At 44.1% G+C, this 23,733-nt stretch overlaps 1 long non-coding RNA gene across 1 annotated transcript in view; it reads right to left on the bottom strand.

Moving 5' to 3' along the window:
* Nucleotides 1-295: 295 nt before the first annotated feature.
* The window catches only part of LOC118446728 (uncharacterized), a 33,993-nt gene continuing 10,555 nt past the window's right edge, over nucleotides 296-23,733 (bottom strand). The window contains exons 2-3 of the long non-coding RNA XR_004839669.2: nucleotides 11,263-11,407; nucleotides 296-411 (exon numbers count right to left, since the gene is read on the bottom strand). This is a non-coding gene — a long non-coding RNA (uncharacterized LOC118446728). The remainder of the gene's footprint in view (nucleotides 412-11,262; nucleotides 11,408-23,733) is intronic.

The following is a 23,733-nucleotide window of genomic DNA, read 5'->3' as shown; positions in this document are numbered from 1 at the left end:
CGGAGGTAGCGGATGCCTATAGCGGAACGATTCGTGGCCGGTTGGTGGCCGGTTCGTGGCCGGTTCCTTCTTCCCTTGGTGGAAGAATCGAAGGTGAAGGGGGTGGTCGGTGCGAATTTGACCCCGGGATAAAGACGGACCCCGTAGCTAAGGCCGTACTTTAGAAAATTGCAGTTTCTTGCCGTCGATTCCACCAGCGTCCGAGATCTCTTTCACCGCACGAATACGACGAGTTGAGACCGACCGGCTGCCTTCAAAAATTCTCCTCCTCCTCCTCCCCCACCCCCTCCCCCTCCTCCTCTTCCTCTTCCCTCATCCTTCTTCTGCTCTTTGTAGGTAACGTCGTCGGATTTGTGGTAAGAAGGACGTCGAGAGATATCGAGAGCGAGAGACGGAGATGTTCGGGGAGGGCTGAAAAAAAGAGCGTCGATCGTTAGCGAGGTACAAATTTCGCCATTTGCCGCAATAAACCTTCGAACCCGCTTGTAACTTCTTCTTATGGGAGGCATGAGTAATCGCCTTGTTAGCCCTTATGGTCTATAGGCGCTCATACTCGCGTACGCTCGTTCGTTCCTTCGTTCGTTCGTTCTCTCTCTCTCTCTTTCTATCTCTCTTCGACCATGGGAGGATAAGCGACAACAACAACAACGACAACAGCAACAACAACAACAACAACAACAACAACAACAACAACGGCAAGACACCAAGAACGAGCGACATGCACGCATCGAGGAAAAAAGGACGAAATGTTTCGCACGACACACCGTAGCATTCGATGCGCGTGCTTCGTGTCTCGTGAGAGGAACAACAAGTGTGTAGTAACGAAGAGGACAGAGGAGAGGAAAGTAATCCTCCACTTCTTCTCCTCTACTCTCCTCCGATCGTCATTCTACTCTTTCACCTTCATTATCCACTTTATCGATCTTAGATTTTCTTTTTGAATATTTATCGATGAAGATAATGAGAGAAAGAAAGAGAAAGAGATACTCGAATAATTGTAACTCAGTTTTGAATTCAGTGCTGACAATTACGATGGATTGTACGAAACGATAATAGTGGATGATAAGAGGGCCAAGTTCCATGAGAGAGAGAGAGAGAGAAAGAGAGAGAGAGAGAGTGGGAAGGGGAAGAGAGAGGTCCTCCTGTGTTATGCACGAACACACGTGCCCGAAGAGAGAACTCGTAAGGAAGAACTCGCGTGGTCCCATATCTTCGAAAGAAACCAGAGGGGGTCTCTTCCAAGTACACAGGACGAGGACTAACACTGTTTTATCGTGTAGCCAATTAATAATCTCTCTTTTAATCCTCCCTTCCTCCCTCATTCTAACCCCCACCACCTTCTTCTCTCGATTTTACGCTTTGAAATATACTCCTCGATATCTTTCGAGTCGACACTACTGACATTCTCTTTCATCCGTTAATCTCAGCGAATTTAATCTTTAGCATTAATTTATTAAAATGTTAAGTATATTTAAGTATATTTAATTCATATTAATTCAAAAGGTAGATATCTTTTAGTCAGATGAAAATATCAGATCTTAATCCAGTTGTTTACGTTTTTGTTGCAGCTTACAGAGAGAAAAAGAGAGAGAAAGAAAGAAAGAGAGAAAGAGAGGGAGAGAGAGAAAGAGAAAGAGAAAGAGAGAGAAAGAGAAAGAGAGAGAAAGAAAGAGAGAGATAGAGGAAGAAAGAGAAAAAGAGAGAGAGAGAAAAAGAAAGAGAAAAAGAAAGAACGAAAGAAAGAAAGTGACAGAGAGAGAGATAGAGAGAGAGAGAGAGAGAGAGAGAGAGAGAGAGAGAGAGAAAGAAAGAAAGAGTCATCTCGTATAGTCCTTCTGCGAGCAATCGTTCCAGAATCCTGTCGCAGCCAGGCATCCTGTCAGTGTGTGGAAATACATTATTACATAGAATTACGGTATAAATTGTGTTAAATCAATGTTAATCGCTGTAGCGAAGTGGGGTATTATAATAAATATATTATTTTATGTATAATCGGTCACGCTCAGTGCCTCATCCGAATCCTCATTTTTTCGTATCCTTAGTCTGTTTTTTTTTATTTTTTATTTTCTTTTTTTTTTCTCGAACACTCTTACATAGTTCGCTCCTTTTAACCAGGCCAATTTCATTGAAGATGAAATCTTTATTAGAACCAACGAATCGTGTTACGATTACGAGGATGTCTCTTGTAATTGTTTTAACGGTGTTTTCGTTTATTTCATGGTGCAAACTTTTTCTTAGGGACGGCTAAGTCGAAAGAGTCTTTTTTTTTTTTTCTTTCTTTCCTTTTTTTGTTTTTTTTTTTCTCTTCTTATACTCGTTTCGTCCAACGTGGGAGAAGGAGAGAGAGAGAGAGAGAGAGGATCGTAAAAAGAATCTGCAACAGTCGGCATCTGCGATGTGCAATTAACGAAAGGGTTTGTTCTCTACCCCCGACATTGTTCCTTACCCCACCTTTTGATTTATAGGATGCCTTTATTTTTTAATTCCGTTGCAAGTGTCACCAACATCTTTTCTTCGTTTTGCGAGCTATAGATACAGCCTAGTACGAGCCATTGTACTTTCATTTTCTTCGCGTTCGTTCTATTTAAAAAAAAAAAAAAAAAAAAAAAAAAAAAAATAAAGATAAATAAATAAATAAAATAAAAAAACTAAAAGAATAAAAGATCACTGCAGTATCCTTTAACGAAGACAAGAAGGATTTAAAAGGGACGAACGGGGGAGAGATTATGGGGAATACCGAGTATTTAACCCTCTGGGATGCGTTATGAAATGACTTTATGGCAGATCAGAGACACTCGCTTTAGATTGCGTAAGGGGGGTATCAGAGAGGGGGTGCGGATAGGTTTCGATCTCGTCTCGTGTCCGGTACATCGAGAAAGTGATGTACCCATGAGGATTTCGCAAATGGAATCCTGATTACGAATATCACGGCCGGTAATCTTTCGGCTTTCGATCTAGCACGCTATAAATCCTCCCTCTTTGTCATCTTGGTTTTACGAGACCTACGGTACACCTATATCGCTGATTTAAATTCCCTCTTTGAAAAAAATGTACTTATGAGAACCACTGCTCCTAGAAAAAGATTTACTTTTCGTAACGCTTATCTCAGATGATATATCTGAACTATATGTACATGTGTATGTATATATATATATATATATAAAGTTATACTATATATATATATATATATATATATATAAAGTGTTAGTTTAATATCAGTTGGAAAGAAGAGAGAAAGGGAGAGAGGAAAAGAAGAAAGAAAAGAAGAAAAAGAAGAGGAATCAAGAAGGGGGACCTTGAGCCTGTAACAACGCCGGTGCGTACGTTCGAGTTTGAGCACCTCTTCGTAATTTTACGCGGCCGTGGGGTGGTTAAAGCTGACGCAGTGGGGTAGGTGGTCGTGGTATGCCCAGTAGCCAATTCCCGGCTCCGGGCTCGACTCGGCGGGTCCATTCATCGCCGAGCACTACGTGACCGGTTTACCAATCCTCCTTTCTCCTCTTCCTACAACACACCAACGCCGTTGGTGCTCGATTCGCGTTCTCTTTCTCTTTCTCTCTTCCTTCTCTCCCTTTTGCTCGTTCACTCGGCGCACGTCGGTGCCGAGCCGGCGCCGCCGCCTCCACCGCCACCGTCGCCGCCACCACCGCCACCACCGCCACCGCCACCGTCGACAACGTCTACGTATATACCTGTGTACGCGTACGTGTATTCGCCAAACAACCCCTGGAGTCATATCGACCGGCACGAATGGCCCTTCTGTCTTCTACCAACTCCTCCCCCACCCAACCAACCCACCTACTCACCTGCCAACCCTCTTTTCGCCATTTTCTCAAACTTTCATTTACCGTGCTAGTCCTACTTATTCCTTTGATTTCGTCGTTGGGGACTATCTTATTCCGATTCCTCTTCTTTACTTTCGATCTCGTCCACGCCCTAACGAGAATAAAGGAAGAGACACCTTGATCTCTTTCTTTCTCTTTCTCTCTCTCTCTCTCTCTCTCTCTCTTTGACTCGTTCGATTTCCTTCAGGAGAACAAACGAAAACGCCCACGAGCAGATCGAGGAAAGCCATAGTTGTAGTTGTCTTTGTCGTTTCGAAAAGAAAAAGAAGAAGAAAAGAGACAGTCGATGACGACGCAGAAGAGAGAGAGAGAAAGAGAGAGAGAGAGAGAGAGAAAACGATTCGTGCTCGATCAGCTCGTTCTCTACGCGATGATGACATGTTAATGTATGGATGCGTAGTACATAAGCGTGTCTGTATGTGGAAAGAAAAGGAGAAGAAGAAAGAGAAAGAGAAGGAGGAAGAAGAAGAGGAGGAGGAGGAGGAGGAGAAAGGAAGTAGTGGTGTCGAGCACGAGCCAAAGGAGGGACCCCTTCGTGTGCCGGATGGTGTGTCCCGGATGGCTTTCTTTCGGTACGAGACGGCCCTCCTCCCTTACCTCCTCTGTATCCTCCTCCAAGCGTCCCGTTCCAGACGAGGCCCGAGTCATTGTCGCCCTGCCTTCTTCATCTGCATACAATGCCGGAGACATCCGCGACTCGAGCCATCTTTTCTCTCTCTCTCTCTCTCTCTCTCTTTCCTTCTCTATTTCTTCTTTCTTTCTTTCTTTCTTTCTTTGTCCTTTTGCTTTATCTCAGCATCCTTGATATGGATGCCCATTCGAATGATCCACCTTGGACCTGCCTGCTTGCTGCTTGTGCCTGTTTGCTTGTCTACCTGGCTGCCTGCCTGCCTGCCTGGCTGGCTGGCTGGCTGGCTGGCTGGCTGACTGACTGACTGACTGACTGACTGACTGACTGACTGATTGTCTTTCGCGAAGCGAAGCGATGATGAATTTCAAAAAGTATGTCACTCGCTCCCATTTGCAATTTCGTTTCTTTAAGATGAGCAAGAAAGTTGACGGAGGAGTAACTTGATTTTAGAACAGATAGAGAGAAAGAGAGAGAGAGAGAGAGAGAGAAAGAAAGAGAAGGGACAAAACACCGGATCATAACTGTTAGCGGCGCTCCCTTGCCGACCAAATAGAGGCAACAGTTGCGGTTTATGAAATTAAATCGTTCTCGAAACCTGAGGCGGGTGACACGCTTTGTTCTCCCTCTCCCTACCCTCGTCTCTCTTTCTCTTTCTCTCTGTCTTTCTTTTAGTTAAGAAAAACAGAGAGAGTGAGAGAGAGACATCTTTTTGATCTCTATTGTTCGATTCACCACCATCACCATCGCCATTGTCTCTCCCAATCATGGAAATCATTCATTTATTCCTTCGCAAATCGTAGATAATTTCGGTCGCGTGTATTAATCGTAGGCGAATTACACGCTCTGATTTTAATGATACCCCCGGCCCTTACACCGTCAGAGAAATTAAGTAACGCACGCGAGGTTTCTTTTTTTATCGTCGTCGACGATAAAAAAGTTGAAAAGGGCGAGGTAGCGAAAAGTCCCTCATTGTCATAGGAGTGAGAGAGAGAGAGAGAGAGAGAGAGAGAGAGAGAGAGAGAAAAAGGGACGATTTATTTTTGAGGGGGGGCCTTCCCGTAGAACGGCGCCTCTCGGCCATGGTGTATAATAATATCCAGTAGCACGAGTGCTGGCCACCTTTATCTCTTCTATTAACCCTCACGAGGTAATTAAATTAAATGATCCACGGTCCCTCGATCATCCGCCTTTGTAAGTGCCTATTTATTCCGACTCCCTTCGACGAGAATGAAACTTTCCTTCTCTCCTGGCATCGAGCACGTTAAAGACGTCTTTACAAATATCTCGAGACGAATTCGATTAATCGAAATGCTTATAGGAGAAAAAAGAAAAAGAAAGAGAAAAGTTGAATGAATAAAGAACCGTCTAAGATCATTGGAGGATCACTTGATCAATTTCTAATGATTTATTAATTTTGCACGTACGATATCAGTTCATTTTGATTATTTTTTTTTTTTTTATCAATGTTGACAGAATAATGTGTATCGAGCTTTACTATACTATTTTCAAAGGAAGAATTGGGTACAGTTCGACTGTTGGAAAATTCAAGGCAATACATCGAAGGGAACTAAGAAAAAGGTTGGTGTATGCCTCTGTATATGTAATATATGTGTGTATGTGTGTGTGTATATATAGTTCCTTTAGCTTCCTCAGAGCTTTTCTGTACGGCAAAGCGGCTGAAAGAAGATGGTGGTATAGAGTCGGTTGAAAGTGGTGCGTCGAGGACCACCGGTATGCCACGTTGCGCACGTGTTGGAGATAGAGGGATCAAGAGAGAGAAAGAAAGAAAGAGAAAGAGAGAGAGAGAGAGAGAGAGAGAGAGAGAGCCCCCTTGGGAGTTACGTACCATTTTGCATAAATCGCGAGACACCCCGTAGTCGTAGCTGTGGAACCTCGGGGAGATTCTTCGGAATAGGTCGGAACCCACCACAGTCACTGCGGCAACTGCTATCACAAGGATGAGAAGGGAAAAGCTCTAAGAGGGAAGAAGATACCAGATAGAAAAAGGGGAATTCGAAAGTGGTGGAACCGAAGCCACTCGATATTTCGCTTCCTTTCGACGATCCTACGAATCGAAATAGTATTTCAGGTTTTTCCTCGAGCTCAGAACGATCCAAGGAAGCCGAGGAGAAAAAGACGGAGAAAGAGAAAAAGACAGACAGAGAAAGAGAGTGAGACAGAGAGAGAGAGAGAGAGAGAGAGAGAGAGAGAGAGAGGTTGAACTTAACTTCCCGTAAATTCTCTTTCTCGCGTATTATTTCAGGAATGAGAAACTCTACCAACCGGTCATCGATGTCAGTTCCGATAATTCTCCTTTAATGTATAGGCAAGAAGCCGTGGCTACATTATGCAAATCGTGAATGCGTCTCCTCTCTGCGATCGAAGTACGGTGAGAGGACGAAATTATGGGATTTATATATATATATATATGTATATATATTCTTTCGATCGCGAGATTGATGATCATTCGAACGGTACTGCTCCTTTGATTCTGATATATACATGGATGTACATAAGTACACGTACATGTTTGTACTTATTTAGATTTATATGCCCTTCTTGAAATATAAAAATAAAGGTGTTGTGCAGTTTTTAAAGTCAAGGTCGATGAAAATGAAACGAACACCTTTCGAGAGCATATATATGTATATATATATATATGTATTATGTATATGTATATATATATATATATATATATATATATATATATATATATATAAATAACGATCCGCTTGCTTCCCCTTTCGTGAATACAATCTGGTATCGAAGGCACATGGTAGCACATTTTACGTAGCAACGGAACTCGAAAGGAAAGTCTTCTCTTGGAATTTTCACGCCTACGACCTTAAAGGATAAATAGGGTAGGGATGATCCTCTAAGGAGACAATAGCTTTAGAAGGATACAAACCTAATCCATTTAATTTTCTTTTGAAAAACTAATTGTCCATTTTATAAGCCATTGATAATCCTCCGATAATATTTTGTTTGTTGTCCAACAAATCTTTCATATTGATTCGAGAATATACGAAAATCGATGAATAGATTCAGGTGCACGAACTCAGGTACCTGAGCCAAGTAAACAAGCGAGCTAGCAAGCAAGCAAGCAAGCAAGCAAGCAAGCAAGCAAATGGTCAAAGCAAGCGAGCAGGCTTACGCAAGCCTCTCATACCTATAATTTAAGATTAACCTTGCTTAGCGGTCTCCGAGGAGAAGACCAAGGGGACTCGTCGGGACTGTGGCCTGGCTAACGAATGAGGACATTTGACGGGATTAATTTATGTCCAGTTTGGTAACCGAACGTAGTCGATACGGCTGACCGTATCGAGAGAGAGAGAGAGAGAGAGAGAGGTAGATGTAGAAGAAGAAACGTAGAGGTATCATCGTACAGCGCTCGTGTTCGTTCAGGGACATCGGTTTTAGGGAATAACAAGTTTTGCCTCTTCTTCCACCTCCTCCTCCTCCTCCTCCACCTCCTCCTTCTCCTCTCTTCGAAGTCTCTAACTCGCAAATCTATCTCGAGGGTTAACGGTGAATGGACCACGGCGTTGCCAAACCGGACACTTTTTTATTCCACAACATCCTCCTCTTCTTATTTCTAGAGAGGAGGAGCGGAGAGCAGCTGCTGGCAGGGCAAACGGAAAAAGGGAGAAAACGACGGAGGAGAAAAAGAAAAAGAAGAAGACGATAACTTCTTACTCGCGACACTTATACTGGCCGTCGAATTCGAGTTGGTTGCTTCTTGAAAGAGAGAGAGAGAGAGAGAGGGAGAGAAAGAAAGGGTAAGGGAGGAGGAAACGAGTTTGCTTTTCTTCAAAGTTGCCGACTAGATTCGCGTGAACTTTCTCGAAGAGGAAGGAAATCGAGAGGTTTCTCACCACTTTTCTCTTCCCATTCCTTCCTCCAATAAACGATTATCCACACGTGCTTAAGAAAAAGTTTGGAAAAAGTACGTGCGCGACAACTACGATAAAGCTTCTCTCTCTTCTATATCGCGAATATATCGACATTAACTCGTACGAGAAGAGAAAATTTACAACCACAGTGCGTTTAAAAGCTCGAATGGTTATCACGATTAGATGTCTCTCCTACATAACTATCTCCCGCACCCCTGTACGGGGTATGTATATATATTTAGATATAGTTTATGGGGACACCGTACTTAAGCCGATAATATCGACGTGGATAATAATAAAGAGGAACAACGGTGACTCGATCGGTGTGTCGCGTTTCGGATCGTTGAGCACGGTCCGCAACTTGGTCCAGGTTCGCGTTTCTAACCCGGGAATGAGAGAGAACGTGCCTCGACAAAGTGCGCTAATAACGGTGCACTCTGTCAGATAAGATTTCTGGAACGAGTCAAGTTAATGTCGGCCAAACTTGATTTGTATCGTACAAATTTCGCGATGTCCAACATTACATATACGTGATATATCTTGAATTTTTACGAGCGCGTGCGAGAGAGAGAGAGAGAGAGAGAGAGAGAGAGAGAGAGAGAGAGAGAGATGGGTAAGAAAAAGGAAAAAGAAAAGAAAGATGGAAGGATGGAGAAGAAGGGGGCAGAGGCATATACGGATCGATATAGCGATCGAAAGGGATAACGCGCGGCGGCTGCGGCCCTTTCCAGAGAGTAAAGGTGGAACCTCTTCTGCGGCTCGTAGAAGGTATGCCTGGTATAGAAGCTATTATCCGAGGTGGGCTATCGTTGAGCACCATCTCTCTCTCTCTCTCTCTCTCTCCTTTCTATCTTCCGTTGTTCGTGTGGGTGTCCGAGTGGGCCCTTAAGAACCCATAAGTCGAGTGCCACCCTGCGGAGAAAAGCGAGCTCGCGGAGAGTGGCACGCCTAGACACCTCCGTAGACACCCTTTCAATTTCCTATATAGTGCGATAATCATCAGAAAGGTTGAATCTCACCGCGGGGAGGAACGTCTTTCTCGAGAACATCTCCTTATCTCCTTTCGTTCTTCGGACCTCTTCGCGAGAGGCGAAACCAAAAAGAAAGAAAGAAAGAGAGAAAGAAAGAAAAAAAAAAAGAGGAAAAAACAAGGAGGGAAATCGTCCCTTAAAAAAGAAAGATAAATAAAAGAAAAGGAAAAAAAGAAAACGAAAAGGGCGATGCTATCTTCGATATCTTCTTCTATTACCGAGAATCATTGTCGTCGTGATATACCGAAACCAATTCCAATTTGCAATTCAGTTAGGAAGTCCTCTCGCTATTTTTTTTCTTCTACTAACAAACATCGGGCCGCCCTTTCTCGTCGCGATCCTTCGAGAAATATCATTCGCGACGACATATTGTTTCCTTCACAGGGTCTAATCTATAGCGGTTAAATTTTCTAAAGTACTCAATCACCCGGGGTATTTTTATGCAAACTACTCGGTGTCTACGGTTGATCCCGGGTCCTATATTTCGACACAAAAGCACAATAACCGAATCTAGGAAATAAACTTTGCTTGCATATTATTAAATGTTACTCCAGTATTACAACGGGCTTGTACTAGATCCTTTACCTGAGAGAGAGAGAGAGAGAGAGAGAGAGAGAGAGAAAGAGAGAGAGAGAGAGAGAGAACCTTTCCATGACAAGGACAAATTTACCAATGAAATCGATAGGAGATTCTCTTTCTCTCCTTTCCTCTTCAAATTATTCCTCGTAGTCATAGAAGAAGGAGAATGAATTCGATTCGCGGAGTAAGCCAAGCCGCGGCGTGTAAACCATCCAATAAGTAAGGCCCCGAACACGGAGAGTCGCTTGTAACCCTTCGTTTCTCTCGACCCCACCACCCTCCTCTCTGGTACACAAGCGCGCTGCCTGCTTACGTCTTATAACATATCTCGCGCGTATATGTGCGCTTATAGGAGAGAAAGGGAGGTCCACGGTCATAAAGAATATCCCTTAGATGAGAATAAAAGGCAAGTTGACTTATTTGAATCGGCAAGCAAGAGAAAGAGAGAGAGAGAGAGAGAGAGAGAGAGAGAAAGAAATTTCCGGCCTAAGGCCCTTCTCGTCGAAAAGCCACAAAAGCAGCTAGTTAGACGATCAACAGTTTTTTCTTTTTCTTTCTTTCTTTCTTTTTTCTCCGAGGTCCTTTGATCGATAGAAAAATTCTACTCGTTATGAGCTTGGAAAAGTCAATGTCGTAAGAGAAACCTCTGTTGACCTTGAGATCTAAAAGACATTGATGGCATTGTGTAAAATCGTGAAAGAAGGTGCTGCTCATCCGAGATGAGAGGGCACGCGCGACTCCTACGAACGTAGATACATACTTATGAAAGAACCTATTGCACTAACTGACGCGGTAATTATCGTAAAAACAGTGACTTTTCACGATACTCTAGCCATCTATTTTTAGAGACCGAGTCAACGTCGACCGGTCCTCCACAAGGCTCTATCTTGTAGGGGCCTAGGCTTTTACGTGCGCACACGCACGCACATATATACAGACATACACACAGACACTTGATACCGGTCCAGAGAACTTCCTAGTTTCAAGAAATCCTCGTCCTTTTTTTTTCTGCTCCTCTTCTATGTCCTTCTTCGAGTTCTCTCGCAAATGAGCTCTCCTTTTCGGCTATCTCTTATCTCTTAGATAGCACGAAATATTCTATACACGAAGATCCTGATCTGATTGGACGATAGTCGAATTTATTCGCATAGACATCGGATAGATCAGTTCGTTAAGAAGTATTCTAGGCTGTTTAAAACAAAATAACAAAAAGACAACAAAAAAAGAAAAGAGAAGATTATAACGAGGATCGAACGGTGATGTATACATAGTTGGAAAATTACCCTTTGTTTTTTTTTTCTTTTTTTCCCCTTTTTCTTCTTTTTCTTTCTTCTTTCCCTGGCTCAGCTGTCACAGCGTGTGTAGTATAAATCCACGAGAGTAGTTTGATGCCTACGGTGGAAGTCCGGTTGAAGAATATAGCGGATCCTTTAAGAAGTAGAAATGTTTATCGACGTAATATTTGCTCATCGACTGTGGTATATACGTTGACGTTATATCGCACGACGTCAGAATTTGCTTAATTCGTTAAGTGCTAACTTTATATAATTCTTTCCACAAACGTCGTGGAATCGCGGGCTCGAACGGGCGAACGTTCTCTAAGTGCATTCGCAAACATCAAGTCGGCAGTCAGTCCGTTGAAGAGAAACGACACTCTTTGGTCGCGCGCTAGCGTTCACTATACCTTCTTTCTTTTGTAATTGCAAGAGAGATAGATAGATAGAGAGAGAGAGAGAGAGAGAGAGAGAGAGAGAGAGAGAGAGAGAGAGAGAGAGAGAGGTTTAACAAAAAAGGAAATCCGAATAAATACCCACGCGTTACGTTCTCGTACTCGTTCATACAAATCGTCCGTAATTTCCACTTCCTTCTGAAAACGGACAGATAGTTTTATTTAGCTAGTAGCGATAAAGGATAATATTTTTTTGCTTTTTTCTTTTTATATTTCCTCCTTGCCTCCTTTTTTCTCTCAGATGACGTATGCTCGGCGAATAAATTATTATTAAGCATTGGGGAAGGGGAATGGGGGTGGGGGGAGGAAGGGGAGAAACGCGTTATAAAGTCCAATAAAGTCCAGATTGGATCGCCGAAAGAGATCGATCGCTTGTGTTCTCTAGTATTCGATGAGAGAAAGAGAGGGTAAGAGAGCTCTCGACAGAGTTTAATCATAAATCCGCTTCTGCGTGTATTTCTACGGGCATGGCTTGTAACCCTGGCTTCTCCCCTTCTTCCTTTCTCCTATATCCATCCATCTTCCTCTCTCTCTCTCTCTTTCACTCTCTCTTTCTCTCTCTCTCTCTCTCTCTCTCTCTCTCTCTCTGTTTCTCTTACGAAGTTTGTTGCAAGAGCGAGCAGAAAGGCTCGCCAAGCCGACTACCGGAATGTCCTTTCCACTCTCGTTATCTGCTGAACGTTTCACGCCCTGTCGACTACGAGAACGACGACGTCCTCGCGTCCTTCTGTCAACGTGCTGCGAGAATATCGAGAAAGAAAGAGAGAGAGAGAGAGAGAGAGAGAGAGAGAATGAGAAAGAGAGGGGAGAGTACGGATTAATTCCTTCGTGATTTCTTTGGCACAGAGGAGGATAAGTACTTACGTCGACGGTGCACTTAGGAACGACAGATTCAACGTTACCCGTGTATAATGTATCTGCTTTAATACGTACGTACGTAAGAATTTATGTATGTATATATACATGTGTGTGTAAGGTATATAGGTAGATATATATTCAACGAGGAAGAGGATCGACGAAGAGAACGAGGATAAGGATGACGATGACGATGATGATGATGATGACGAGAACGATGATGATGATGATGATGCTGGTTCACGATGGACTTCGAATTAGACGCGCGAGAGTCTTAGTTTACGACGCAAATACGACGGGTACAAAGTTTCGGGCCACGTCGACGACAAGCTTCGACGTTCTTTGCTTGTCTTTCGACGAGCGAGAGAATTCTTCCGACCGGTTCTATCTCTCTCTCTCTCTCTTTCGAAGCAACGGAGAGATAGAATGAAGAGAGAGAGAGAGAGAGGTAGTTTCTAAACGAGAAATCACATAGAAAACTCTGGCCTTCGCTTCCATCCATCCATCCATCCATCTATCCATCCGTCCGTCCGTCTGTCCATCCATCCATCCATCCATCCATCCATCCATCCGTCCATCCATCCATCCGTCCATCCGTTCGTTTGTTCGTTCGTTTCTACTCGAGCGAATGAAATTTCGCTGAACCGATACAATCGCATATTCGGTTTTCAATAACCGAGTGGTCCTTAAATAATCCATCGGAGGCAGTCGCGCGTACACGCTTGCGGTATATGATATTAAAATTGCAAGAGTACCGGCGGCTTTCGATTAAAATTTCGGATACGCAGATCGCGACGAATAAAATGGATATCCCTGGTATAAAGTGGAGTCACGCGTATGCATAGCTACATAGTTAGGTATACACCTTTTCGGTGAGGTGACTCTCTTCTATATGTTAAACTTGCTCCGTTCTTTTTTTACCTCTTTTTTGTTTTGTTTTTTCTATTTTTTTTCTTTGTTTTTTTTTTCTTTTTATTGTCTTTGTTTGTTCTTTTTTTCTTTTTTTTTTTACTTCCCTTCCATTTTTATTTTATTTCCGAACTCGGCCCAAGAGTATCGATTCCTACAATCGTGTACGAGAATTCGTTTCGAACTCGCCGAGGACACGTTAGAGCGCCAAGAATTATCCGCGAATCGCGTAAACACGCTCTCGGTGAATGAGCAAGAAAAAAAAGAGAGAGAGAGAGAGAGGGAGATGTATATATATATATATATATATATATATATATATATATATATATATATATATATATATGTAGAGGAGAGATAGAAAATGAGAGAGAAAAAGAGAGAGCAAGACGAGGCGTATCCCCCAAGACAGCATCGGCATCGTGGTAGGCCTTGTCTGCTTTCCTCTTGGCGAGTGTATCTCTCTCTTTCTCTCACTCTCTCTTTCTCTCTTTTTCTCTCTTTCTTTTTTTCTCTGGAACCAAAGAGAACGAGGAGGAGAGAAAAAGAGATGCGCGTTTTGGGCCCCGGGCTACAGACGATCCTCGTACACGCACTCACTCACGCACGTTATATACTGAGAAAGAGAGAGAGAGAGAGAGAGAGAGAGAGAGAGAATGGTTTGCGCCCACGCGACGCACTCGCGCTGAGACGACTGGTTTTGGCGGATATAACGGATCGCGTGCGAGCCATCTTCTTGCGTTTTCCCAACTTCATCCTACTCGGAGACCTTCTATCTTTTAGACTTAGACTAGAGAGAGAGAGAGAGAGAGAGAGCGAGAGAGACTTCAAAGTAACTTTAGAGACGTACTACCTTTCCCTTTGAATTTGACTACCGTTCGAGGTAAATCTTTTCTATTTGTAAAGTTAATTCGCATTTAAACATTATACGTAGGTATTTTGACCGATCTGTTTAGGGAATAACAGTAGTGGACGACAAGAGAACATCGACGTCGTCATCGTCGTCCTAACCATTAATCCTTCACCACACGCCGGCATCATTAATCACGACGCTTTTATCGTTTCCATATCGTTTTTAATACAATATTTTCTCTCCTCACGACCTCGCGAGTCACCCGTTATTCACTCACTCACTCCTTCTCTCTCTCTCTCTCTCTCTTTCTCTCTCTTGACTCGATCTACAGCCTATCGCTTAATATTACGCTGCATCTGATTAATAAATAAAAAAGAAAAAATCTTGGAGGAAAAAAGGAAGAAGAAATATTTGGCTTGAGAGGTGGACGGTAGACGTTATTATCGTCGTACCGTTGCTATTAATAACACGATCACTATCGAATTCATTTACCGAGTGAGCGGTTTCTTATCCAAGTAAGAAAGAACGAGAGAGAGAGAGAGAGAGAGAAGAGTTCTGGCACTAGCTCGCTTTCACGATCAAGGATCCTCCTATAGAATGCTTTTTTTTTCTTTTTTTTCTTTTTTTTTTTTCTCTTTAAAGAAAAAAGAAAGGTACAGAGAGAAAGAGAGAGGTGATTCGATGTGGGTCATCGAGCTAAAAGGCACCTTGTCCGAAACGTCTTCTCTCGTTCGTTCGTTCATTTGATCGAGTTTACGGAAAGGTGGAAAAAGTGTCGGGGTCCGTCCATTCGGTCTTTTGCGAAGGAATGCACCGCACGTGCATATGCACACACGAACGGTGCATACGCGGCATACATTAGCATAGCTTTTGCTCGGCACGGGCTGTTTCATAGGTGGTTAGTTGGCACGCGACCGTCAGAGGTCGACGGGATTGCTGCCGAGGCCGAAAGAGGACCCTCTCCGTGACCGTTGAGAAAAAAACAAGACAAAGAGGAGAGAGAGACAGAGATAGAAGGGAGATAGATTTGGAGCACGCAACGTTTTTTTCTCAACGAAACCAGCTTGTACGTCGAACGGGTGCTCGTTACACGGCCCTGGCCGAGGAAAACGGAAGAGAAGAGAAGAGAAGAGAAGAATCGTCTCTAATGTTATGCGAACTTCTCTCCCCACGTTGTTGAAGGGAGAAAGGGCTGAAGGTTGTTTCACTTTCTCTCTCTCTCTATCTCTCTCTCTCTCTCTTGTAGGAAGCCGTTAGCCCACTTGTTCCTTCGTGTATTAATGAGGATGAAAATGAGATGACTACGTTCATTTTAATTTCATCAGGTGCAAGGACGTAGCCCTGTTTACACCTGTCACGCACGCTACAGACACACTTATATTCTCTTCCCTTCTTCTCTCTCTCTCTCTCTCTCTCTCTCTCTCCCTGTCTATCTGTCTATCGAATTTTATTTTCCCATTAGATAAGAAACTCGTAAAGTTTCATAGCAATTCTAAGACGTTCTATTGGAACCTTCTAATCGCAGGAAAAAAAAAATGGAGAAAATTTTCTACGAACCGTTGACATCGTTAAATCAACGAAAAAGAAACGGCTAAAGGAAGGTAGGAGAAACAGTTGCTAGGAGTAACACAGCAGTTGGTTTCTTTGGTTAACAATGCGAGATCTTTCGATCTTTTCTATCGGTCTTTTCCTTACGTTTGTTCGAGACATGAGAACGTTCGAGATAGACGAAGAGAAATAAAACTCTTTACGTATGCACGATCATCTCGTGTCTGCGGAAAGAAAATTGAAAGGAAAGGGAAGGAAGGAAGGAAGGAAGGAAGGATAAGGGTGGGGGATGGATGCAGGAAAAAGGGTTAGCCCTAAGGATTGGATCTCGCGAAGTAAAGACGAAGCATCCATCTCTAAGGGGTGTGATCTTTTCTCTCCCTTCTCTTGGACTTTGGGCGAGGGGAGGGGAGGGGGTCACAATGGCTTGCATATATTTTCCCATAGGGATGACACCATACGGATCTATACCTGGTCCTTTAAACGCGCCAAAAAAAAAAGAAGAAGATATATATATATATAACATATGGAGATGTATGCAAAATCGCACTTACCTGAGGAAGGATATATCCGTCCGAAGCTACCGGAGAGCTACAGGGAGGTTAGCTCTCACCCTTCCTTCTCTTACATAGTGGAGGCATTTATTGTTCCAGATAGGAAGAGAGAAGAAGGGTTGCGTGCACGCTAGCCCACTCTCTCCCACCCCAGTCACCCTTGAATTCGAAATTATGCAACGACCAGGCCAGAAAGAGAGAGAGAGAGAGAGAGATGAGAGACACGCTCGTACCAGGTATATTCAAATGGGCATATTACCTGAGCTCTTCCTATTCAAACAGCAAAAGTTACCCCTACGAAGGCCCCCTTCCTACCTCCTCCCTGCTGTCTCTCCTCCTTCTTAGTCCTCTCGCTCGCTGATCATTCGAGATTTATAATAAAGCCGCGTTAACCTCTCCTCTCCTCTCCCTCTTTCTTTCTAGTCTCTGGTTGCCACCAGCGAAGAAGAACACTTTGAGAAAGATTCTCACGGTATATCTATCTATCCTTCTAGTCTCGTAGCTTCCCCTTATTTTACCAACCTGGCTGTTTTGCCTATCGAACGAGTGCCCTTATAGTGCCCGATACGCTCGATGTTAGCGATCATCCTTCGCGATGCTCCCGAAGAGGGTTCAATCGCATCTTCCTCCTAGTCATCATCGAATATCCCACGATAGAAACCGTTGCTACTAACGGATTTTTCATTCTCGCGAGGACGACCTCGTGTCGGACCATTTAAAATCGACGTGTCGCGTTCCTTCCTTCCTTCTTCCGCACGTTCGTTAAAATAAGTCAGATTCGTGTTTACCGATCGCACCTGAATTAAACAGAGAGAGAGAGAGAGAGAGAGAGAGAGAGAAAACTTCCGATCCTACGGTTGGGTCCTACGGTGGGTTAAGGTCATCGTCGTGGAATCAGGAATTAATGCGAAGCGTCGCGGGGATCGGCTACCTAAAGTCACCAGCCGTAATATGCAAATGCTTCAGCAGAAAGAGAGAGAGAGAGAGAGAGAGAGAGAAAGAGGGAAAGGAAAGCGAAGGAGGAAGGATCTTTACAACCTTTCTTCTTCTTCTTCTCCTCTTCTGGTTTTTTGCACTCTCTCTCTCTCTTTCTCTCTCTTCCTCATTCTCCTTACTAGCCCCGCTTCTTCTTCCGACAGATAAATAATTCATCGAGGCCTGCATGCTTTATGACGATTATGCTAATTCACATGAACCTGTTAGCACTCCCGAATGGATGGGATACGTCGACGGACTAGCAGACGATGATCTGACCACGTCCACCCCCGAGAAATGACCAAGGGCGGACAGGTGCCTTAGATGAATCGGATCGTGCGACCTCCCGAAAAATATGAGAAACCAATGGGACATAATATTTAAATTACCGGACCCACCTTTCGATGGACCTGTACTCGACCTTGGCATAATAACCTTAACAGGTTGTTGCGTTATACTCGTAAAAAGAAGAAAAAAAAAAGAAAAGGAAAAAAGAAGAAATAAAATATCATGCTAATACGAAGGGTCCTTTTCGTTTCTTAATTTTTAAACATGCTTGAATTCCAAATGATGCGTGTCATTGGACGGACAGGAAGTTAGGTTAGGTAAGGTAGGTATATAAGAGAAGAAACATTTCGTTTGGTTCGATTAGAATCGTCATCGTAAACCAGGATCAAGAGATTCGATATTTTTCTACTTCAAACTACCAACCGTTTCGCGTAGGAGGATTCCTCTAAACTCCAGGAATACCAAGAGATATCCCGGAAATGTTCGGTGTGACGTTCGTGCCTCCGACCGCGCGCAGTCTCTTATCGCTTCTTCTTCTTCTTCTTCTTCTTCTTTTACTTTTCTTCCTCCTCCCTCAACCGGACTCTGCGTTATTAGCATTGCCAGTTATCCGGGACTATCTAATAAATTGTTTACGAAAGGGCGTGAGTGCGTACCACTGTGCACGCGTCTTTCTCTGTGAGTATGTGTGCGCGCTCGCGCGGGCGCGCATGTGTGTATGTGTATATAAGCATTTACTGTTAGAGACACCTCGTCTATTCGAATGAGAAAGTATTCGCGCGTGGCAGCTTCCGTACAAGTTTGTACATATCGAAATTTGCATCCAAAGATCTTTTCTTAGGATAAAGAAATCCATGGTGGCATTTAATCGATTAAAACACAAAGGTTAGGATACCCTAGTTTCTAATCTCTTTCAATTTTCTTGAACATTTACTAACAATTGTAAAATAGAATCGATCTATACGACGTGGATACACACGCTCTTACGTAGGTAGAAACTATGTATGTACATACAGAAAGAAAAAAAGTGAGAGAGAGAGAGAGAAAGAGAGACAGAGAGGAATAAAAGAACATGGATAAAGAGGACAACGATGTCGCGTCAATGGCACTTCCTCCAGGTGCGGGTGACAGGCTTGGTGCAGACCTGTTCCTACCAGGAGGTGTCTCCTTCCAACTATTACCAAGTATTTTACAATACCTCGATACTCGAGTCCTGAAAGCGTGCTACTCGATCGCGTTCCTATACACACACACACATACACACACGTCTATATATATATATATATATATATATATATATATATATATATATATATATATATACAGTATATTTTCACCTCTCGAAATCTGTCCCTCCTGTCTTACTCAATCGAGTAACCCCCAAAGCAAGGAAAATCTCCGCGCGTTGCTCTTGGGAGAGTGAGGCGCGAAATCGATATAACAGGTAGAGCAGGTAGTTGCCTTGGGAAGGAGGGTGCCTCAATATGTGCAACTAGATGGTTCGCACCGTGCATTTCCTGTCGCCTCGGCTTTTTCCTAAGAGACCCTGAGGAAGACTTAGCAGCACATCAGCACGTGGTTAGAGTGAGCCACCGACACTACCGAGAAAGATCTTACGAAAAGCATCCAGCAAATGCGGACCGAGTTAATGTGTTTCTTTTATTATGCGAGGCAATTCGAGCCGAGTTTTGAACGCTGCTACCATGCTACATCCTTCTCCCTCTCTCTCTCTCTCTCTCTCTCTCTCTCTCTCTTTCGCGTACGCATATATACACATACATTCACTCACTCTTTCTCTGCCGGCCCGGAACCGTTTAGGGAAATTTTCTTCCACTGTTATTCAAACGAGGCACCAACCGAAAAACCGTGCCCTGTCTCTCTCTCTCTCTCTATCTTTTTCTCTTTTACGCTTAACCGTATGCATATCGATCATTCTTCGATCGAATGAATGCTAGAACAACCCCCTGCTCTTTTTCTTCGACGACCATCGCTCGACCTGCGTCAACGGTTTTTTTTCCTTATCCTCAACGGCTCCTGCAAGTAACGGAGCTATTGAGAGAGAGAGAGAGAGAGAGAGAGAGAGAGTCCATTCTTTCCTAAAAATATTAACTCGAAAATTTCGTTCTCTTTGTTCTTATACAAAAGTCAAGGGAACTTCATTAAAGATAGTGAGTTTTGCCGATGGCGTCAAACGAACGATATTCATCGGCGTTCGTTTCTGTTCGCGTGCAAACACAAGGAGTTTATCGTCTATGAGCGCGTGGGCGAGGAGAGTTCACCGCCAGACTTTCCTACTATTTGTGTTTGCCAAGTAAATTACAATAATCGAATAAACCGCTAATTCACCCTCTCTCGTTTCACCCTCGGCAACCTTAACCTTTAACCTCCTTTCCTTTCTCTCTCTCTCTCTCTCTCTCTCTGCTTCGTTGCAAAACTTTCCCGCAGAAATTCGTGTAGTCACGTTGCCTGGAAAATAATGTTGCGTAAGGAAGAGAAATAAGGAAAGAAGAAGAGGAAGAAGAAACCAAAGAAAAGAGGAAAAAGTAGAGAAAAGCATGTCACCTCTGCCCAAGAATCAGTCGGATAGATCGTGCTCATTAGTGGTTCGTAACTTATGAAGAACTGGTATGAAATTATGAGGCCGCGAGTCTGTAATATTGCGCGATATCCATGTGCGTATAATCGCGCGTTCCGTCCGCGTAATCCGATATTAGATATACGATCGAATGGCTTAAGTAGCTATCCAGAAAGAAAAAAAAAGCTTCGTTCTCGTGGAATGTCACCTGTTTCAACGTATTAACGCGTTGGCATTATATATCCCGGTCGCTTACGTTGCCAAGAATCGAGGATAAAATTTTAACTATCAGGCTCTGTGTGTCAGGCTCGAATAGGGATATAAGGTGCAAAAGAGAAAGAAAAAAGACATAGTAATGAAGAAAGATTCGTCGTGGAAAAGTCGATTATCTGGATTCACTTAAGATGGATAACTATACGGTGCTAATAATTTCTTTCGATTACGAAAGCCGATCGATAGAAGAGAGAAAAATATCGGTAGTGTCGGTAGGCCTACGACATTCTTCCTCGCGATCCATGTCCCGCAGCATCCGCGAGCGGATCGTCGTTGGCGATCGCAAAGAAAACATTCTTCGGCTGCCTCTTACGCGGCTCGTTCTTCGATTCGAAAGGAGTGGGACTCAGACAGGGAGACTGGTTTTCTACTGTCGAGTTACAAAACCCAGTCTACGGATATCTAAAAGTCTAGCTACGAGACAACCGTTTCGATCTTCTTGGTAAGCGTTAAATCGATCGAGTCTATCTCTTGCTGGCAAGAAAGAAAGAGAGAGAGAGAGAGAGAGAGAGAGAGAGAGAGAGACCCGTAATATTTCAAGGATCAGTTTTTCGAGGACCGACTCTTATTTTGCCTCTTGGAGGTTTTAAAGAAAAGAAGACATGTTTGTAGAACGTAGAAGAAACTTAGAAGAACTCTTACGTTTAGGCAAGACGAATAGAGGAGGTGAAAGAAGAGAGGAGAAAGCCTGGAAGGAAGAAGGTCGGGGACCAGACGAAGATCGGAGTCGGCAACGAGGATACTCGAGGCACAAAAGCCCGACGAACAGCCGCCATTACCTCAGAGATTCGTTTCAACTTCCAAGTATTCCTTATTTGTTTGCCCTTTCCCGCGGACTAACGCTTACGTCGATCGTCTATTTTCTTTCACGTTCTTCTCGCGTGCATTCCTTTTTAACATGGACGTAGAAATTTCGAAGAGAGGGAGAGAGAGAGAGAGAGAGAGAGAGAGGGAGGGATGAGGGGAGTGAGGCCGGACAGCCAAGTACCAGGAACCTCGAACGTTATTATCTAGCTAGCGGACACGAGTCAAGGATGTTTGCTAACGAGACTACATAAAAGGGATGGACTTTTGCATTAGACTTTCGGAAAGTGGATCGTGTAAACCTTTATGATATTTTTCTCCCTTCTTGGTCTAACGTCGTGTAAGAGATAGAGACAGATTGAGGATGAGTTTTCGAGGAGCTGCTGCGAAATAGCGTCGTGGAATGCCCGCGGCTAGAGGCGAGAGAGTCGGGTCCCGGTCCCGGTTCCCGGAGTACTGGCGACTGGCGATTATAAAGAGGAGTAAAAAAAGGAAGAAGAAGGTACGAAGGGAACGAGAAGGACGGAGTTATCGGCTGGGACAGGAGAAGACGTAGAAAGCGCGCGCGAGAAAGAGAGAGAAAGAGAGAGAGAGAGAGAGAGAGCTACGGGTATAGGCATCGTCGTTGGCTGCGTTTAAAAAACCAGTTGTACGAGAGAGCCGACAGCGACGGCGCGTTCGGACCGAAGAACACACCAGCTCCAACTAAGAAGAAGTAAGAAGGAGTGTGTGTGTGTGTGTGCGTATGTGTGTGTGTGTGAGGGAGAGAGAGAGAGAGAGAGATGCGCGTGGGCCGCACGAGTCCTCTCGCGGGGCCTCTTTCGGAGCCCTTTCTCGAGCCTCCAGCTCGATTCCACGAATTTTTTCGAAGCAACGCGACGCTGACGGAAGATCCAATGCCGTGTAAATTTTCAAACGTCGCGTCTATTCCAGAGAGAAAGAGAGAGAGAGAGAGAGAGAGAGAGATCCGGTGGAACGTCCGAAATACTATGACAAAGAGAGAAAAAGAATAAGAAGAAAGACGCAGTGATGTTGGTGGTGGTGGTGGTGGTGGTGGTGGTGGTGGTGGTGCTGTGGTGACGGTGTTGCAAAGATGCAACCGAAATTATGCAAATACGATGCAAATCTCAGAGTGCCGTGACGCTAATCCGCGTCACAATATTGGAGGTAATTGGCCGAGAGAGGTGGTAGCGGCTTTCTTTCTTTCGACCTCTATGAAATAGGTCCCTCAACCAACCTGCATCTCTCGAACCCGATTGAAGTAGATACGCCGAACCCCGGAAGTCACTAACCTCTTTTTGTTTTCTTTCCTTCTCGCGGAATAGATTTCACGGTGTTAAGAACCGAACGTAGAGGTTTTACGTACCTCCTTATTTCCGTTTTTCTTCCATAAAGTAAAACAGAAAGAGAGAGAGAGAGAGAGAGAAAGAAAAGAAATTGATTTAACCATTTGAATAATCATTATAGAAATTGATGGGGATTCTTTTAGTTTCGAACTCGACGAATTATTTCCTTGCATATTATCTTCGTCTTATTCCAACAAGTGGATGATACAAGTCGACGATTAACAAGTCGGTCTATATCTCATAAGGATCGTCGCGTTCTTATCGATCCTTGCACGTTCGGTAGAAGCCAGCCACTCGCTCCCCCGTACCCCCCCCCCCCCGACCCCTTCCCCGTGTTCGCTCGGCAAGGGCACAAAGAACAGGCGAAAGCGAAGGCGAGCAAGAGAGCGGGTTCATTCATGCGACTTCTCGCAACGCGCCCGAGGAAGAATTATCTTGGCCCGGCCGTTATCTGGTCTTACTCTCTATCGTACATACATACATATACGTGCGCGTGCGTATCCAAGGTTTAAGGTAGTCACGAAGCCGAAAGAGAGCTTTTTCCGCGCGTGTCCGCCCTAAGGAGAATTTCGAGCGAGTTGTCCGAGGAAGGGTTGGTTGATGAATGACGCTAGCTCGTACACGGCCACGGGTAAAGTTATCTGGGTAATCTAAGGAGGCGAGCTCCCACTGTCTTACGGCGGCTTTTATTATGGTGTGTTCCTCTCTACTTGGCAAGGGCGAGGTCAGCGCGCCAGCGTGTTGCGCCGTGGCATGGAAACGAGACTGGGTCAGACCCGGTTGCATCAGAGATAGAGAGGAGATCCTCCGAGAGGGCCTCCTCCACCTCGTCCTCATCCTCCTGCTTCTACTCCTACTCCCGACTAACTCCTCCTTCGGCTCTGACGTGTCCGCGAGAGGGGGATACCTTTACTGCCCAACATTCCGAGTCCTTGACCCACTACTAGGCGCGTGTATTAGCGTATGTCTCTCCTCCGAACACCTGCCGGCCACTCTGACTCGATAATCACACTTTACTCTTACGACCTTTACGTCTCTATACTCG

Source organism: Vespa mandarinia, chromosome 25, assembly GCF_050613455.1.
Source record: "Vespa mandarinia isolate Hongniang chromosome 25, ASM5061345v1, whole genome shotgun sequence".
Lineage (NCBI taxonomy): Eukaryota > Metazoa > Arthropoda > Insecta > Hymenoptera > Vespidae > Vespa > Vespa mandarinia.
This window is presented reverse-complemented; position numbering and strand designations above follow the sequence as displayed.